General features: G+C 33.5%; 1 pseudogene; it reads left to right on the top strand.

Moving 5' to 3' along the window:
* Positions 1-12330, top strand: part of LOC131400308 (uncharacterized) — a 90687-nt pseudogene extending 78357 nt beyond the window's left edge.
* The last annotated feature ends 9664 nt before the right edge of the window (positions 12331-21994 follow it).

The following is a 21994-nucleotide window of genomic DNA, read 5'->3' as shown; positions in this document are numbered from 1 at the left end:
ACAAGCTTTATCCAATTTCTTGCCTCAGTATGAAGAGAAGCACCACCAGACATTTGATTGCCTCCCCATATCTTAAGACATAGGCTTCCATTTCCTTTTTTAGTACATTGCAAAGTTTGCTCTTGTGTTCTTCATCCATTCAATCTCTGTTATGGCAGCACTATCAAAGTTTGACACTTTGTATTAGTGAGATACACATTTCTCAAGAATGCATCTAGTGATTTAAACCTCAACATTAGCAAACTGCTAACTAAAAACACAGAATGTCTCCAAATTGTTATCTTTTCGTTGTAAGAGTATCTAATGCCTAGTTCCTTCAATTCCATGGACAATTTGTCCTTCCCATTTCTCTTCAATTCTCAGGACTTCCTAAACACTAATTCATATTTAAAATTGCCAAACCGGTTTAATAACTACATAATGATTTAGAAATTCCTACTAATTCTAAAGAACACAATAGCAAGGCAGGCATAGAACAAACTATCACGTTTTACCTTTATAGTAAAAAAAAAATGAAATATAGATTAAATAATTGTATCGGGACTAAGACCCACCGTCAATTGTCCATGATTTTCTCATCTATCTATCTATCTATCTATCTATCTATCTATCCATCTATTATCTATCTATCTATCCAGACCCTACTTCTTCTGTAACAAAGAAGTTAAAGTAGTCATAGTTAGTGAGATTTCTTGTTTTAGTCAACTATATATTTTTTCCATTTTAATGAGACATATCTACAGTCAGTCAGAATAAGCAAAAACATTGTCTTTCTCCACTTAATTTTAAATAAGCAGAATTTAATTCCTTGCTATGAGCCTCCACTTTGAAACAAGATATACATTTATTTACATATCTACTTGTCTGAACATCTCTGTGGTCTTTCATAGTGTAGTGAAAGGCATTTTAAAGACTGTCTTTTTTTTCTTGATTTTTAAATGATGAACCACTGATTTATTTCCAGCTTTATTGAGCTATAATTGACGTATAACATAGTGTGAGTTTAAGCTACACAATGTGATGATTTAATACACTTATATATAGCAAAATGATTACCACCATAATAGCTCATACCAGTATCACATCATATAATTACCATTTATTTTTTATGGTGAGAACATTTAAGATTTACTCTCAGTAATTTTCAAGTATACAATACGGTATTATTAACTATAATCACTATGCTGTACATTAGATCACCAGAACTTATTTATGTTATAACTGGAAATTTATACTCTTTGACCAACATCTCCCCTTTCCCTCACCCTCCAGCTCCCGGTAACCACGATTCAAGTCCTGTTTCTACGAGTTTGGCTATTTTAGATTCCACATATAAGTAACATCACACAGTATTTGTCTTTCTCTGTTTTATTTTACTTAGAATAATGCCCTCAAGTTCCATCCATGTTGTTGCAAATGGTAGAATTTCCTTCTTTCTCATGGCTGAATAATATTCCATTGTATATGTATATATACCACATCTTCTCTTTACATTTACCAATTGAGGGGCACTTAAATTGTTTCCGTATTTTGGCTATTGTGAATAATGCTGCAATGAACCTTAGGAGTGCAGATATCACTTTGAGATCCTGTTTACATTTCCTTTGGAAATATATCCGGAGGTGGCATTGCTGGATCATACGATAGTTCTATTTTTAATTTTTTGAGAAACTTCTATACTGTTTTCTATAGCAGCTGCACCATTTTGAATTCCCACCAACAGTGTACGAGGATTCCAATTTCTCCACATTCTCGCCAATGCTTCTCACATATCTGTTTGATGATAGCCATTCTAATAGGAATGAGGTGAAATCTCATTGGGATTTTGATTTGAATTTCCCTAATGATTAGTTATGTTGAACACCTTTTCACATACTTGTTGGCCCTTTGTGTGTCTTCATTGGAAAAATGTCTATTCAGTTCCTCTGCCTATTTTTCAATCAAATTATTTGTGTTTTTTTGCTATTGAGTTGTGTGAGTTCTTTATATATTTTGGATATTAACTCCTTATCAGATATATTATTTGCAAACATTTTCTCCCATTCTGTAGATTGCCTTTTCATTTTGTTGATGGTTTCCTTTGCTATGCAGTAGCTTTTTAATTTGATATAGTCCCACTCGTTTGTATTTGCTTTTGTTGCCTCTGCTTTTGATGTCAAATACAAAAAATCATTGCCAAGATTGATGTCAAGGAGCTTACCCCTGTGTTTTCTTCTAGGAGTTTTACGGTTTCAGGTCCTACACTCAAGTCTTTAATCTATTTTGTGTTGATTTTTGTGTATGGTATAACATAGTGGTCCAGTTTTATTCTTTTGTATGTGGCTATCCAGTTTTCCCAGCACCATGTATTGAAGAAACTATCCTTTCCCCGTTTATATTCTTGGCTCCTTTGTCATAAATTGACTATGTATACAAAGGCTTATTTCTGGGTCTGTATTCTATTTTATTCACTTATAAGTCTGTTTTTATGCCAATACAATATTGTTTCAATGACTATAGCTTTGTAATATAGTTTGAAATCAGAAAGTGTATTGCCTTTCACTATTTGGAGTCTTTTGTGGTTCTATACAAATTTTAGGATTATTTTTTCTATTTCTGTAAAGAAATGCCATTGGAGTTTTGATAAATATTGCGTTAAATCTGTAGATTCCTTTGGGTAGTATGGACATTTTAACAATATTAATTCTTCCAATCCATGAGCATAGAATGTCTTTCCATTTGTTGATAACTTTTTCAATTTCTTTCATCAATATCTTATAGTTTTCAGTGTACGTATCTTTTACCTCCTTGGTTAAATTTATTTCTAAATATTTTATTACTTTTTATGCTATTATAAATGAGATTGCTTCTTAATTTCTTTTCCTGATAGTTAATTTTTAGTGTATAGAAATGCAACTAATTTTTGTATGTTGATTTTGTATCCTGCAACTTTACTGAATTTGTTTATTAGTTTTAACAGTTTTTTGGTAAAGACTTTAGGGTTTTCTACATATAATATCATGTCATCCACAAATAAAGACAATTTTACTTCCTCTTTTCCAATTTGGATGCCTTTTATTTTTTTGTCTTTCCTAATGGTTCTGTAAGGACTTGCAGTGCAATGTTGAAATAAAGTGGCTAGAATGGACATTCTTGTCTTGTTCCCGATATTTGAAGGAAAGCTTTCAGCTTTTCACTACTGAGTACAATGATAGCTGTGGGCTTGTCATATATGGCCTTTATTATGTTGAGGTACGTTTCCTCTAACCCAGTTCATTGAGAGTTTTTATCATGAAAGGATGTAGAATTTTGTCAAAAGATTTTTTATAACTATTGAGATGATCATATGATTTTTATTCTTCATTCTATTAATTTAGTGTATCACATTGATTTGCAGAGTTGAAACATCCTTGCATCCGTGGAATAGATCTTGGTTGATCTTGGTGTACGATCCTTTTAATATACTGCTGAATTTAGTTTGCTTATATTTTATTGAGGATTTTTGCATCTTTATTCATCAGGGATGTTGGCCTGTAACGTTCTTTTCTTCTGATGTCCTTGTCTGGTTTTGGGATCAGGGTAATTCTCACCTAGTACAATGAGTTTAAAAATGTTCCTTCCTCTTCTATTCTTTGAAAGAGTTTGAAAATGATTGGTATTAATTCTTAATTAAATGTTTGGTGGAATTCATTAGTGAAGCCATCTGGTCCTGGACTTTTCTTTCTTGGGAGGATTGTGATTACTGATTCTATTTCCTTACTATTAATTGTTCTGTTCAGATTTTCTATGTCCTTATAACCACTGATTTTATGAGTTTTTATTTTTTTTTTGTTTGCTTTTGCTCTATAGGAGATAAAAAAACCTGACTTTAAGTAAGCACAAAATATGGGAGGGAAAAGCTACATTTTAGAATTAATAGCATAAGAAAGTTTGCATACTAACTCATTTTCTTTCATTTATTTATCCCTTATTCCTCACTAAAATGTAAAAATCTTCTACTGGGCTTATTATACTGTACTGTAATATGCAGGGAAATGTCTTTTACCAAAATGAGCAGCCTCTATTAGAGTAAACACACCCCTTACACTTACCTTGAAATCAAGTCCTATTTCATAAATTCAAAGTCCTTCATGTGACAAGATATAATTCTCTGTTTGTAATAGAGATAGACTTAAAGTGTTATATACAAATAAAGGTGCTTAGGCTGCATGAGGGAGCTAATTAGTGATTGTGGACAAAAGACTCCTCTTTTTATAATTCAATTCTGACAAAGAGACTCAAATTGAAACTCAGTTTTTGAAATACAGTGTTTTTCTTTAAGAAACTCAATACAATATTTATTACAATAATTTCTTTCTGATGGATCATTTAGAACTTATCAATTTGCTTTGATGTTTAGAACTCTTGTTAACAACCTTTCAAGAAGAATTACCAGGTGTAACTTCTGTTATAGCAGAATAGGCAAACACTCTCCTCAGCAAAACAAGAATAAAAAACAGTAAAAATTATTTTCAAAAAAGCAAGCATTTTAAATACCTGTTAATTTTCCTAAGGGCATGCAGCAAATGGAGAAACATTCTTTCAGTAATACTAAATCTCAGTAAGAACAGCATTAGTCTGTGGCATTTGAGCAATGACCTGGTCCATTTTCCTGCCTCCCAGCGTGGTGTAAAGAAGCTCTATACTAAGAGTGTACAACAGGAAGATAGGGGCTTCCTCTTCCCTCAGCTCCCAGTCTGGGCCTATAATTTCATCCTGGGCCTATAATTTCATCCTGGGAGGGACAGGCTGCTGGCTTTTGCCATATTCCACAACCTGTATTGCAGAAGCTCTATTCTGGGCACACATGGCATAGAGGACTGGCCTCCCTTTGCTACCTAGGCCATTCTTATTGGACAGAAGTTCTACTCCAGGAAAAGCAGATCAAGAATCTTGAGTCCAAATCCACTCCAACCAGAGCTTGTTTGTAGAGTGGAAGCTCTACAACAGCAGAGGCAACCCAAGAAGACCAAAGGATTTACCTCACACAATGCTCAAATAATACAGTACGGATATAACTTCAGATGAATCAGGTCCCCACCCCAACTTCAAGACAGTGTTACAGGAGTTCTGCCCAGGGAGAAAGGTAAGATGTAGGAGCTAATAGCTTAGCAGCACTGCCTGAGGAGACTGATTTTATTTGAAACAGAGAGTGGAGAACTATATGCCTGAGGGCATGATTATAAATAATAGAGATTTTAGTGGATAGTGTTGAAGAGGAGGATGATAGCTTTTTGGTAAAGCAAAATGGCAGAGCACTCAGAAGCTTAATGAAAAGAGCTAGGGAAAAAGACATCCAAGAAGATCCCTCCTAGGATCGAAGTCAATTATGGGTGTTGGGAAGGCTGTACACAAACACTAGACTGCACCTACTGAGGAGCAATTAGAGCAAGATATGGTGCAGAACTGAAATTATTCCCCAAGCCACACACAGACCCATAAACACATGGAGGAAGACACACAGGTGCAAGAGGTTTAAAAATAGTCTGTGGCAAAATATTGAACAGTAAGCTACTTTGACTCAGGGAAGACTCCTAAAATGCCAGACTTAAAAGCAATATCATAGTCATCTCTGCCTAAGGGAGTACCCTCAGAGGAGCTATCAGAAAGAGAAACTCCAAGCTACTAGTCTCTGCATGAATATGGGGCAAAAATAATATGTAACATAAACTTCCTTACTTATGATAATTAGCCACACACATCTAAAGGTAAAAATATAACAGGTTAAGAGGGCTGAAGCCCAACCTTTGATGAATAAGTGGCATAACTGACCTAGGGGTGATGCCACATAGCCAGGCTAAAAGATTCAAATGGGAAAAACATCAGTAAGGACATCAGAAGCTACTCATTGTTGGGAAAATAGACTTTGCAGAATTAATTTGGCCAAGTCACTAAGCAAATGAACAATAACAACAAAAAATAATAAAATTACAACATCCCCCTTTCCTGTGTCTTTGAATAGCTCATAATTTTTAGTTGAAACTGGACATTTTAGATAATACAAAGAAAAATATGAGATATTCAAAGATATAGGAAAGTGAAATTCATACACAGGGAAAAAGCCAGGAAATAGAAAGTCTTTGAGGTACACAGATGCTGCAACTTAGACAAAATCTTCAAAGCAGCTATTATAAATATATTCAAAAAACTAAAGGAAAATAATGCTAAAAATGTTGAAAAATTTGCGATAGCAATATTTCATCAACTAGAAAATATCAGCAAATAGAAATTATATAAAAGAACTAAATGGAAGTACTAGAATTGAAAGGTAAAATAAATGAAATGAAAAATTCATTAGAGAGTTCACTAATGTATGCATAATGGATGTAACAGAGGAGAGAAGAGAAAGCAAGAGACAGAAAAAAATATTTGAAGAAATAATGGCTGACAGCATCCCAAATTTGATGATAAACATTCATTTAGACATCCAAAAAGCTCAGCAAGCTCCAGGTATGATAAATGCAAAGAAATCCACATTTAAATGCTTCATAGTAAAAATGCTGAAAGACAAAGATAAAAACCTTAAAAGTGACAAAAGAAAAATAATTTATCATGTACAAGGTAAGAATAACGTCTGACCTCTTAAGAAACAACAGAGGCCAGAGGACAGTGGGACAAGATATTCAATGTCGTGAAAGTAAAAAAAAAAGAGTCAACCAATTAACCAAGAATTTTATATCAAGCAAAAGTATATTCCCAAAATGAAGGCAAAATGAAGCTATTTTCTGATAAACAAAAATTGAGAGAGTTCATTCGTAACAGACCTGCCTTATGATAAATAGTAAAGAAAGTTCTTCAGGCTGAAAGCAATAATAACCAGAGAGTAATTATAACCCACACATACATAAAAAAAAAGCAGTGGTGAAGGTAATTATGTAGTTAATTACAAAAGTAATTGCATATACAAAAGTTTAATTGCATATTTCCCTTGTTCTCTTAACTGATTTAAAAAGCAACTGCACAAAACAATAGGTATATGATTGTATTGTTGGACCTATCATATATAGAAATATAATATTTGTGATAATAACACAAGGAGGCAGATGGGAACAAAGCTATATTTTATTAAGAATATGACAACAGATGCTAACATATATCCAGATAAAGAAATGAAGATAGGTAGAAAGAATAAATAAGCAAACTCTGAGTATATACTAGCTTTTCTTTCTTCTGTCAGATTTTTAAAAATATACAATTATATAAAATAATATATGTCATAATCAATACAAAGTTAACAATTCTATAATTCCATATATATAAAATGTTCACAATAGGCAAATCTATAGAGACAGAAAGTAGAATAGTGGTTGCCTGGGGTTGGTGGGGATAAGCATATTGGAGGTGGTGGCTAAGAGGTGGGGAGTTTCTATATGGGTTCATGAAAGCATTTTAAAATGGACTGTGGTGATGGTTGTACACATCTCTGAATATACTAAAAGCCATTGAATTGTATACTTTAAGTGGGTACATTGTGTAGTGTATGAATTATATCTCAATAAACCTGTTAAAATCATAATAAAAATGAAGTCTGGAGATTAAGACGTTATTAACCAAATGTAATATGTGAAGCTTGTTTGAATAATTATTCACATAAACCAATTATGTATATCAAAAAAGGAATATCACACAAAAAATGGTGAGAGAATGGAGTTATATAGGAGTAAGTTTTCTGTATTTCAATCTATATTTCGATGGAATTGATTTGGTATATATTGAAGTAGACTCCGACAAGTTAAGATATATATTATAAGCCTTAGAGCAACCACAAATATATAACTAAAAATACTTTAGTTAAAAATCATGAATGGAATTAAAATTTACAAAAAGAAATTTCACTAAATTCAAGAGGCAATGAAATAGGATTAAACAAAAATATATGTCATATAAAAAATAAAAAGCAAAATGGCATATGTAAATCCAGCCTCATCAATAATAATATTAAATGGAAATATTTTAAAGAATCCTATCAAAAGACAGAGATTGTCAGATTGGTTAAAACAAATAGTTGAAATTGTATGCAGTCTACATGAGACATACTTTAGATATAAAGATACAGATAGGTTGAAAATACAAGGAAGGAAAAAGATATACCTTGCAAACCACAATCATAAAAGAGCTGGAGTGGCTATAATAATAATCACATAACGTTTATGTTAAAGATAAAAATGTTACAAGGGTAAAATGGACATTTCACAATGATACAATCATCAATCCATTAGGAAGATATAATGTTTATAAATACATATGCAAGTAACATCCCCAAAATACAGAAAGCAAAAACTAAAATAATTGAAGATAGAAATATACAAAGCTGCAATAATAACTGTAGACTAAATACTTCATGTTCAATTATGGATAGAACATATAAACAAAAGATCACCAAGGAAAAAGAAGATTTGAACACTATAAAATAACTAGACCTAATATCAGACAACTACACTTTTTTTTTCATGTACATATGGAACTATTTCCAGGATAAACTAGGCCATTAAACAAACTTCATAATTTCAAAATGACTGAAATAATACAAAGCATGTTTTCTGACTGCAGTGAAATTAAATTAGAAATCAATAGTAGAAGGAAGTTTTGGAATTATATGAATACGTAGAAATTAAACAACACACTCCTAAATAACCAAAAATCCAAAAAGGAAATCATAAGGGCAATTAGAAAACACTTTGAGATGAATGACTGAAATAATGAAGTTGAAAACTCAACATATCAGACCTACGTTGAGGCACCTAGAAAAGTACTCAGAGAGAAATCTGTAGCTATAAATGCCTATATTTAAAAAAAAGAAGGTATCAAATCAACAACTTAAACTCTCCCTTAAGAAACTGGAAAAAGAAGAGCAAACAAAACCCAAACCAAGCAGAAGGAAAGGAATAATAAAGTCTAATGTGGAAATAAATAAAATAGAGAATAGAAAAGCAATAGAGAACATCAATGAAACTAAAAGTTAGTTTTTTGAAAAGATCAACAGAATTGTTAAACCTTTAGTTAGAATGACCAAGAAAAAAGTAGAGGAGACTCAAGTTATTAAAATCAAGAATAAAAGAGGGCATATCACTGAAATCCTTAGAGAAAAAAAGGACTGTATTGTAGCCAGAAAAACCCGGGACCCTGTCTCCATAGCCAAATCAATGACCACAATGACCAGGGATCAGGGAAAAGAAAAATGGTTTAATTTTGACAGCAAAATAAGGCTGCGATGGGCTCATGCTCCAAAATCCACAGTCCTCCCGAGGCATTAGGAGTTGGGGTTTTAAAGGTTGTGAGGAATGTAGCTGTTTGTAGGGAGGGAGAGCCTGTGGCCTTACTGGTCTGCGCTTTCCCACCAGCCTGTGTTTGGCCTTGTAAGGTTGCTGGCAGGGAGGAGGAGGGCAAGATAAGGGAACCACAAGTGGGTGTCCTTCAACCCTCTCCCTGGTGGATGGTGGATTCAGTGCCAGGAACCAGGAGTTGGGGAGCTTCAGCTTCTTGATAATTTCAAGATATCAGTCTCCCTGTAACAAATCTCAGGAACTGGTAATTAGCCAGAATTTCAGTCTGTAGCCACCTGGGCTTTTAACAATTTATTACCTCCATTTGTCTTGTGGAATTCAGGGACACAAAGGATAAAACAACCAATATCTACATGTGAATGTAACTTAGAGAAGCAGGGAAAAGGTGCTTTTGGTTTTTAACCCCATATATGCTGGGTTCAATGTAGGGAAACAGATATCAGGGCTGGCATCAGTACGAGAATATTATGAACAATTGTATGCCAAAAATTTATATAAAAAAATAAAATAAAGTGCTGAACAAAAACCCTCAAATTATCAAAATTGACTCAAGAATAAATAGAAACTAGAATAAACCCATAACAATGAAGAGATTGAATTAGTAATCAAAAAACTTGAAGGACCAGATAGCTTCACTGATGAAATCAAGGAAATATTTAAAGAAGAATTAAAATTGGTTCTTCACAAATTCTTCCAAAAAGTAGAAGAGGTGAGAGGACTTCCCATTATATATTATATATGAGTTCAGTATTTCCCTGATACTAAAACCAGGCAAAGATATAACAGGAAAATAATACTATAAACCCATATCTCTTATGAATATAGACACAAAATACTAAAGAAAATACTAACAAACCAAATCAAGTAATATATAAGAAAGATTACACACCACGATCAAGTGGGATTTATCCCAGGATTGAAAGCCTGGTTCAACATATTGAAATCAACATAATATAAAATATTAAAATAATGAACAAAAATCGACGTGGCTATCTTAATAGAAGCAGAAAAAAATCTGATAAAAGCCTACACCGTTTCATGATAAAAACATTCAGCAAACTAGGATTAAAACAAACCTTCTCAACCTGATAAAGGACATCTATGAAAAATCCACAACTAATATCACAAAGACGAAAGACCAAATAATTTTGTTATAGGACCAGAAAAAATACAAGGAAGTCTACATTCACCACTTTTTTTTTCTTTTAATTTTTTGTTTATTGCAGTAACATTGGTTTATAACATTGTATAAATTTCAGGTGTACATCATTATACTTCTATTTCTGCATAGATTACATCATGTTCACCACCCAAATACTAATTACAACCCATCACCACACGGGTGCCAAATTATCCCTTTCGCCCTCCTCCCTCCCCCCTTCCCCTCTGGTAACCACCAATCCAATCTCTGTCTCTATGTGTTTCTTTGTTGTTGTTATTATCTACTACTTAATGAAGGAAATCATATGGTATTTGACCTTCTCCCTCTGACTTATTTTACTTTGCATAATACCCTCAATGTCCATCCATGTTGTCATAAATGGCTGGATTTCATTGTTTCTTATGGCTGAGTAGTATTCCATTGTGTATATATACCACATCTTCTTTATCCATTCGTCCCTTGATGGGCACTTAGGTTGCTTCCAAGTCTTGGCTATTGTGAATAACGCTGCAATGAGATATCACCTCACGGCCGTCAGAATGGCTATAATTAACAAGACAGGAAACAACAGGTGTTGGAGAGGATGTGGAGAGAAGGGAACTCTCATACACTGCTGGTGGGAGTGCAAACTGGTGCAGCCACTATGGAAAACAGTATGGAGATTCCTCAAAAGATCAAGGATAGAACTACCATATGATCCCGTTATTCCACTGCTGGGTATTTATCCAAAGAACTTGAAAACACCAATGCGTAAAGATACCTGCACCCCTGTGTACATTCACCACTTTTATTCAACATTGTACTAGCATCCAACAAGAGAAATATGAGAAGTAAAAACAAACAAACAAGTAAATAAAAGGCATCCAATTTGGAAAGAAAGAATTAAAACACTCTATTTTTCTATATATAGAAAATCCCAAGGATTTCACTAAAAACCTATTCAAAATAATAAAAGCTTCCGCAAAGCAAAGGAAAAAAATCTATAGAATTAAATGGCAACCTACAGAATTGGAGAAAATATTTGCAAACCATATATCAAATAAGGGATTAATTTCCAAAATACAAAGGGGACTCACACTCAATAGCAAAAACAAACAAATGAAAAAACAAATAATACAATTGAAAACTGGGCAAAAGATTTAGATAATTCTCCAAAGAAGATATACAGGTATATATAACGGTGCTCAACTTCACTAATTATCAGGGAAATGCAAATTAAAACTGAATGAGATATCACCTCACATCTATTAGGATAGCTATTATCAAAAAACCAAAAGATTTTTCAGCTTCCAGCTGGGAGGAGGCCAAGGTGTAACTTTCTTCAGTAGTCTCGAATCCAGGGTCATCCGACACCAGCAGTCTCCACCGTGCCACCTGAGTTCTACCCCAATGAAATCAAAGTTGTGTACCTGAGGTGCACAAGTGGGGAAGTTGGTGCTACATCTGTCCTGGCCCCCAAGAGGGGGACCCCTAGGTCTGTCTCCAAAAAAGGTTGGTGACGACATCACCAAGACAACTGGTGATTGGAAGGGTTTGAAGATTACAGTGAAACTGACAATTCAGAACAGACAATCTCAGAATGAGGTAGTACCTTCTGCCTCTGCCCTGATCATCAAAGCCCTCAAGGAACTGCCAAGACACAGGAAGAAGTAGAAAATCCTTAAGCACAGTGGAAAGATCATGTTTTATGTGATTGTCAACATTGCCCAACAGGTGCAGCACCAATCATTAGCTAGAGAACTCTCTGGAACCATTAAAGAGATCCTGGGGACTGCCCAGTCTGTGGACTGCAATGCTGATGGCAGCCACACTCATGATGTCATAGATGACATCAAAAGTGGTACAGCAGAATACCCAGCTTGTTAAGAACTACAAAAGAAAATATTTCAATAATGGATCATTTGACAACCAAAAAAATAAGAGGATAACAAGTGTTGGTGAGGATGTGAAAAAATTGAAATCCCTGTACACTGTTGGTGGAAATGCACCCTGATTTCAGACTTTTGGCCACAAGAACTGTAGTTGTTTATTAGCTACCCAGTCTGTGGTATTTTGTTATAGCAGCCTGAACAGACTAAGACACTCATGTTCATTGCAGCACTATTCACAGTAGCCAAGAATGAAAACAATCCAAGTGTCCATTGACAGATGAAAGAATATGTGTATATACATGTAATGCAATATTTTTCAACTTTAAAAAGAAAAGGAAATTGTGCCATTTGCAACAACTTGGATAAACCTGGAGGACATTATGCTAAGGGAAATAAGTCTATCACAGAAGGACAAATACTGCCTGATTCCACTTAGCATGAGGTATCTAAAATAGAAATCATAGAAGCAAAGAGTACAATAGTGGTTTTCATTGGCTGGTGAAAGGTGGAAGTGGGGAGTTGTTTAATGGGTAGAAAGTTTCAGTTACACTAGATGCATAAGTTCTAGATATCTGCTATATGACGTAATGGCTGTGGTTAATGATGCAGTATTGTGCACTTGAAAATTTGTTAAGAGGATAGATCTCATGTTAGGTGTTTTTACCACACACAAACAAAACAAAACAAACAATTTATAAATAAGAACATAAAGGAACTTTGGGAGGTGTTGGATGTATCTATTCTCTTGATTGTGGTGATGATATCACAGATGTTTGCATATGTCCAAACTCACCAAATTTATACATTAAATATATGTAGTTCTTTGTATATCAATTATACCTCAGTAAAGCTGTTAAAAAAAAGAAATAAAGTAACAAAAATGTATACACATACATAAGTATTAAGGTCATAAAAGACAAATAAAAACTGAGGAATTTTCCCAGATTGGAGCAGAGATTAAGTATAACGGCAATTAATGTGATATTTAATTCTCGGTATGATTCCAGACCGGAAAGAGTACATTAGGAGGACAATTAGTAAAATCTGCTTAAGATCTGTAAGTTATTTAATGGTACTGCACAAATGTCAATGTCCTGGTTTTATAAGTTGTACTGAGCTTTTGAAACATGTTAACAACGAGAAAAGGTGGGCTAAGGCAAATGTGAATCATTTAGACTATCCATACAACTTTTTGTAAGTCTGAAATTATTTTGAAGTAAAAATTTGAAAATAAAAAATCAATACACAATCATCGATTGTATTTCTATATATTTGCACTGAGCAATCACAAAATAAAATTTAAAGCATTTTTTTTACAACAAAGTCAAAAGAATAAAATGCTTAGGTATAAATTTAGCAAAAGAAGTACAAGACTTGTATACTGAATACCAGAAAATAAATAGAAGTCATACTGTGTTCACGGATCAGAAGACAATTTTGTTACAATGGCAACACTCCCTAAATTGATCTACAAATTAAATTTAATCCTAATCAAAATCACATCTGACTTCTTTGCACAAATTGTCAAGATGATTCTAAAATCATATGGAAATTCAAGATACCTAGAATAGTCAAAACAATCAGAAAAAAAAAACAAAATTGGAGATAGACTTCTTGATTTCATGACTTACTACAAAACTACAGTCATTGAGAATTTGTGATACTGGCATAAATGTATAGATATAGATCAATAGATGAGAATTTAGAGTACAAACACAAACCTTTACATTTGTGGTCAATTGATTTTTGACAAGTATAATAGGACAATTTAATGGGGAAAGAAAAATCTTTTCAGCACATCATGCTGGGACCACTGGATATCCACATGCAAAAGAATGAATATGGACCTGTACCCCACATCATTCACAATAATTGACTCAAAATGGATCATAGATTCAAATGGAAGAGTTAAAATATAAGCATTTTAGAAGAAACATAGGCATAAATTTCTATGACCTTGGGTTAGCTAATGATTTCTTAGATACAACATCAAAAGCACAACCAACAAAAAAAAAAAAAAAGAAAAATTTAACCTTATCAAAATGAATAAATTTTGTTCTGCACACAATACCATTGAGAAAGTAGAAAAACAACCCAAAGAAGATGAGAAAATATTAACAGATCATATATCTGAGGCACTTTTACTCATAGTGTATAAAGAACTTTTACAAATGTGTAATAAAAATTATAACCCAATTAAAAATGGCAAAGGATTTGAATAGCTTTCCCAAAGAAGATACACAAATGGCAATAAGCACATGAAAAGAAACTCAATATCATTAATCATTAGAGAAATACAAATCAGAAACACAAGGAAATACTGCTTCACATCCACTGGGACAGCTTAAATAAAAAAGAAATATAATAACAAATGTTGGCAACAATGAAGAGAAATTACAACCCTCATACATTGCTTATGGGAATGTAAAAGGGTACATTTATAAATGTTTGAAAGACAATTTAGCTGTTCCTAAAAAAATTAAACATAGAGTTACCATATGACCTAGCTATTGTTCCTTTTAATATATATCCAAGTAATGAAAACATGCATCCACAGAAAATTTATACACACATGTTTATAGCAACCTCATTTATAACAGCCAAAAAGTGGAAACAATACAAATGTCTATCATTTGATGAATGAATAAATAAAATATGTAATATTTATTCAATGGAACATCATTTGGCAATAATAATAATATATTTATACACGTGATAACATGGATGAAACTTGAACACATTATGCTAAGTAAAAGAAGCCAGACACAACAGACCCTATATTACATGATTCCATTTATATAAAATGTCCAGAATTGGCATATCCACAGAGACAGAAAGTATATTAGTGGTTGCCAACGGCTGGAGAGAGGGGGACAATGGGGAGTGGTTGCTTAACGGTACAGGGTTTCCTTTTGGGATCATGAAAATGTTCTAAAATTGATTGTGGTGATGGTTGCATAACTCTACAAATAAGTAAAAATAATTGAAGTATTGATTTTAAATCAATGAATTGCATGGTATGTGAATTATATTTAAAAAAAACTTAAAATGCATATGCTCTAAAAAAATGTATAAATTTCAAAACCAGAGATAACTTTTATTAAAGTTGATCATAAGACTTTAAAAAAATGATTTACACAATAAGGCTCATCAGAAAAGTCCATTTTCTTTTAAAAACATTATTTTCTAAAGATTTTCCTTCCCATTTAAATTCTATCTTAGAGATTATTTGAATACTTGAGATTCAGCATATCAGCTTAGCACATTGCATACAGAAAGGCCATTTGGAGAACCTTAAATTCATAGTCTCCTGAAAGGAGAAGTGATTGAAAAATGTGCACTTACTTAAGGAAGGGATAAGAAAATTAATTCTCTAAATTAACACTTTGATTGTTTAACTTCTCATAGCTTCACTTTTATATCACTAAGTCAGCCTGGAACCTGTCCATATTGAGTAAATGAAATAAAGACTGGAAAATGTTCATTATTTTTCAAAGAAATAAGATAAATGAGCTGATGTATGTCTAGAACATAAAAGTAGTTTTTAATGCCTGACATTTGCAGACAAGGAAAAATGAAAATAAAAATCAAAATTGTTTATATGTCTGTAAAGCTCATTCCCTTTGCTGAACAATTATTTTCTTTACTACTTCAGCACACGGGATACTGCAATGCAGCTGATGACTTTTGAAGACTCAAAACTTCTGAGAAATATATCTATGTTTAAGGTTTCTATTCCTTAGGAGAAAAATAATGAATATCACTGCATTTTCTATAATTTAAAACTGTTCTTTCATCTATACATGTCATATTATGACTCTCATTGTCCCAATGGAATACTAATGGAAGGAGGAAAAAATAAAACTATAATCCAGAAAATGCATTGTCATAATAGGCACAAACTAAGGAAAGTGAACTGCTGAAAGTTTTAATTGTTGGAAGTTTCTTTATGACTGAGATGATTAAGCGAGGGTCAGGTTCTTTTGCTGCTGGACAGAATCCCTGCAGATACCTTCCTGGAGCCAATGTTAGTCAGAACATAGGACTGATTTAGCATTGCTGTCACCTATTCACCAGAAACTCAACACATATTTATGATTTCATTTGATGTAAGTCACAGCCCTGCACTCAGTGATAACAATGAAGGGTTGTTGCTGATCTGAGAAAGGATAACAGCATTCAAGGGCATTCAAAAGAGGAAAATCTTCTCAAGGTATTAACCATTTCCAGTGATCCTTTTTCTCAAGTATCTCTTTCATAATAAAATAGGTATACGTCAGAAAGATAGTGACTCTAACAACGAAACTTTCCCCTCCTTCCCGAATTGACTGGCATATTGCTTTGAGACTGCCAATTTGATTACAGTTGTACCTGTCATAAATTACATCTCTAGCAGCTGCTAAGTCAGGCAGACAGAGCATAGATTGTAGCACCAGGATCGAAACAGGTATTAACATTGATCTTCATGACACTTGATTGACATGACTGATTTTCTCCCTTCCTAAGTTATACATGTGAAGTGACTTAGTAATCATCAATACTACCCCACCTCCACACTCAAGAAATATACATCTCTAAAGAAGATACACAGAGCCATGTATGCCAAGCATTGGATCTGAGGAAAAGAGAAACTTGTACTATAATGTCCTCGATAAAAAACATAACATCAAAAGCATTTAATTTCTGGTTTAAGCAAATTCAGTTCAAATGAGAAAATATGGCTGTCCTTTATTTCCCTCAATTACAGGGTAGTCATAAAAAAGTTTTTTCTTCCTACATGATAATACCACCAGACACTTGGCATTACAATTCCTCTTATGCTGAGTGGGAAGGGGTTTCCTTTCCACTCAGCATAAGAATACACAATGCAACTTGTTAATATGACTAATAAATGTAGCCTGTTATTTTAACTACACATTTGTATCATCTCAAAATGTGGTTTGCTGAGTAAACTTGGAATATATTACTATTATTCAAATAAGTAGTGTAGGGTAACCCAATTCACCTCATGAAATTATTTAGGTTGAAAGATAAAAAAACTGACATTAGAAAAATCTTTAAGTTTTAAAGACTAAAAGCACTCAGGATGCTACACAGGTTTTCCTTAGAATTCAATGAAGACTAAAAGAATTTTAGTCATGAATTGGAATCCAAGGTGGTGTAAACAAATTTAGGGAAGTATGTTTATTTCTTAGTAGTATTGATAGTTTGTACCATGCGATCTATCTTTTGTGAATATACCGCTTTGCCTTGGGTTCTCAATTGTTTTTATTGATAGCCATATCATTTCCATCTAAGAAAAGGATAAACATTTAAAGGAGAGCAAAAAATACATATTGAGCACGCACAAAGCTGAGTTTTCAATGTGGGAAAACAAAATGAGTATAGGATATGATTCAAGATTTTAAGGAATTTTTATCTATTCTTTTTACTTTTTTGTATTTATCACCCTACAAACCAAATAGAACAGTAACTTCCACAAGAGAAAGCTTATATTATATATTAAATCTCGTCTATTATATATATGTGTATTATTTATATACAGAACAAGATAACTTTTGCTTATGGTACTAATTCCTCTAAGGAAAATCACTAAAAGATCCTTTTGAAAGATTCACATAGTAGGTGCTAAAAGTCCACATTAGCTAGGAGTATATGAGGCTACTATGTATGAAAATTTAAGTGAAAAGTTAATCAGATTATGTTCTGGTTTTCAGTCTGACATGTAAGAAACTCGGAAGTTGTCACTACATCCTAACAAGTACAAAGCTGAACAAATTGAAAATCAACAACTCATCATAGATCCACCAGAAAAGTGCTGTCATGGGACAAACCACTCTCCCCAAGTTTAGAGAGACAGACAGGTGAATACAAAGAATCACAACTTAAAAAAAGGTCGACTCCCATGACTAGAACCCTTCACAAGAATTATTACCAGGGTGGGAAAACTTAATCTGTAATTGAGGAATTACTGGAGGCTCAGTGTGGACAAGTCTGAGAATTAACTTCAGGAGGGCCCAGTTGTGAGGACTTTTGTTATTTTTACCTCCAGGAGCTCAGTCAGGTTCTCACAGTGATGATCAGAGAAAAGTTCCCTTGTGCTTCCAGGAGGAAGAGGGGAAAAGTAACCATTTTGAAATACACCAGAGTATCGGTTCTTCCTAAGAAGGCTTGCCCTCAAGAGAAACTATTTACCAGAGCCTAACCTATTGCACTTTACCAGAGCCTAACTAACCTGGGGAAAGAGAAATACCCAGTGCCAGCCCACTCTAGTCTTCCTCATAGGGCAAAGGAAATACCCAACTCCAGCTCCCTTTAGCCATCATGTCCCACCTAAGTGGAAGTGGCATAAACTAAAGAGCACTAGTGACATTCACAGCCCAGGGGCACAGGCTCACTAAAACACTGAGATCTAATCATGAAATATAGAATGCTTCCTTCTTTCTACACTTTACCATATCATTAGAACCCTATTTACCATAGTACCTTTTCCCCAGCACATTATGTCCACTTTTCAACAAAAATACTAGGCATAACAAAAGGCAAAAAACACAAAACAGTTTAAAGATACAGAGCAAGCATTAGAACCAGATTCTTATATTTCAGAGATATGGAAATTATCAGACCAAAAAATTTAAAACAACTATGCTTTAAATGCTAAGGACTTTAATGGAAAAAGTAAGTAGCATGCAAGACCATACAAGTAAAGTAAGCAGAGAATGGAAATTCTAGGAAAGAATCAAAAAGAAATGCTAGAGGTAAAAATCAGCATAACAGAAATAAAAAATGTCATTAATGGGCTCATTAGTAGACTGGATACAGTTGAAGAAAGAATCTTTGGGCTTGAGGATATGTCAACAGAAATTTCCAAAACAGAAAAACAAAGAGAAAAAAGACTGACAAGGGGCTGGCCCGGTGGCATAGTGGTTAATTTTGCTTGCTGTGCTTCGGCAGCCCGGGTTTGCAGGTTTGCAGACCTATGCATGGCTTATCAAGCCATGATGTGCCACAAGTCCCACATATAAAGTATAGCAATATGGGCACAGATGTTAGCCCAAGGCCAATCTTCCTCAGCATATAAAGGAGTATTGGCAACGGATGTTAGCTCAGGGCTAATCTTCCTCACCAAAAAAAAAAAAAAAAAAAAGATTGACAAAAAAAAAGAAACAGAATATCCAAAGACTGTAAGGAGTAACATATGCATAATTGGAATACCAGAAATAAAAGAAAGAATGAAAGGAACAGAATAAATATTTGAAGCAATAATGGCTAAGAACTTGCCTCACCAAAGAAGATACACAGATGGCAAATAATCATATGAAAAAATGCTCCACATCATATATCATCAGGGAAATAAAAATTAAAACAAGGATGAGATATCACTACACTTCTATTAGAATGGCCCAAATCCAGAACATTTACACCACCAACTTCTGGCAAGGATGTGGAGCAACAGAAACTCTCATTCATTGCTGGTGAAAATGCAAAATGGTATAGCCACTTTGCAAGACAGTTTGGCAGTTTTGTACAAAACATACTCTCACCATACAATCTAGCAATAGCACTCCTTGGTATTTAACTAAAGAAGCTGAAAACTTAGGTCCACATAAAAACCTACTCACAGATGTTTATAGCAGCTTCATTAGTAATTGTCAAAACTTAGAAGCAACCAAGAGTCCCCATCAGTAGGTTAATGGATACTGTGGTACATCTAGACAGTAGAATATTATTCAATGCTAAAAAGAAGTGATCTATCAATCCATGAAAAAATAGAGAGGAAACATAAATGCATTTTACTAAATGATTAAAGCCAATCTGAAAAAGCTACACACTGTATGAATCCAACTATAAGACAGTCTGGACAAGGCAAAATTATGGATATAAAAAGATCAGTAGTTGCCAGGGGTTGAGAGGGGAGAGGGATGAATAGGTAGAGCACAGAGGATTTTTAGAACAGTGAAAATATTCTGCACAATTCTATCAAGATGGATACATGTCATTATACATTTGTGAAAACCCATAGAGTATACAACAACAACAGTAAAGCCTAAGGCAAACCACGGACTTTGGGTGATAATGATTTGTCAATGTAGGTTCATCCAGTATAACAAATGTACAACTGGTGGGGGATGTTAATAGTGCGGGAGACAATGCATGTGTAAGGCTAGGCGTAGGCATATGTAAAAATCTCTGCATTTTCAACTTGATTTTGCTGTCAATCTAAAACTGCTCTAAAAATAAAGTCTATTTAAAAAAGTTAATTAAAAATATAGGGGATAATCACATTTTCCAATATTTCTGTATATTGCATATATTTTATTACTTCTTATTCAGGAGCATTTGTTGAATGCCTATTATGCAACAGGAGCCATGTTAGGCATTGTGAGTAAAATAGTAAGCATAATCCCTCCATCATGAAATGTACTACCTAGTGTTGTCATTTCAAACAAATATATCTATTTCTGAATTTCAATTCTTCACTTTTGTCTATTGCATTTAAAAATAATGAAAATTTGTTTTCATTTTCCAGAATACCAATGTATTATTTCAGAAGGTTTTATGGAAAATTAGGTGATACAGTAATACAAGAAACTAATTGACTTGATTTTTCATTTTGAGTTAATGTATTTGTAAATTTTTTCTTTCAGAATTTTATTCTAATGAAATTGATTTAATTACTGTTATTGCTTTCTTCAAGTCCCAACAATCATGACATATGACATCATTTTGTAGCAATTCCATCCTGTCATTTCACAAGTAATTTAAAAAAAAATTCTTAAACTGGAATACAGTCTTTCTTTCAGATTTACAAGTGTAATTCTCTAAGGTCATTTTAATGATATTACAATAAAACTATCCTTTAAACATGTGAACAACGTAACAACCACCTTCAGGCTTAATGTATGCAAGGGGGAAGTAACCATTATTGCATAGATGTTTGTCTTTTTGCCACTTAAATACAGCAATCAGACCACAGTTAACCTTGAAAAGTCCAGGTAAACACTTATTTCAAATAATAATCTCTATTTAGTATTAGTTATACAAAACTATCCCACTACATTCCCATTTTTTTCCTACCTTCTTTTATCCCTCTGGCTCACTCTGATATCTAAATTTAGTCCTCTTGTTTACCCTAATAATACATATCTAAGCTACCATTTATTGAACACAGCAATATTATAAAGTAAAAACCATTGCATATTCTTTATAGATGATAATTTTAATTATAGTCAGTGAAGTTAATTACTTTCCCAAGACCACATAATGTTAAAGTGGTATAATAAGAACTTAAACTGAGATTTGTATGACATGAGTATCTATCTTCTTTTCACTACTGTACACTTTTTAAATTTTGACTATTTTTTATGGATTACTAATTTTACTTCACTATAATTTAAAATTACACTAATTTCTGACCATCTTATGGAATACTTTGCTTTTCTGGACACCAAGAATTGGAAACTATAGTGATATGGATCTTCAGTCATGTAAGAGACCCAATGGATTATATTCTATATTTCATTGAATTCTGTATCTTCACACTACAACTGAGTGGAAAGAAGTACTAGCAGCCCATTTTTTGAAAAGCCTGTTTGTGAGGCTATGGCAATGCTAGATGAACTGGTCAGACACTTTGAAATCCTTAGTCTGCTAGAATT

Source organism: Diceros bicornis, chromosome X, assembly GCF_020826845.1.
Source record: "Diceros bicornis minor isolate mBicDic1 chromosome X, mDicBic1.mat.cur, whole genome shotgun sequence".
Lineage (NCBI taxonomy): Eukaryota > Metazoa > Chordata > Mammalia > Perissodactyla > Rhinocerotidae > Diceros > Diceros bicornis.
Note: the sequence above shows the minus strand (reverse complement) of the source record. Positions and strands in the feature narration are given on the sequence as shown.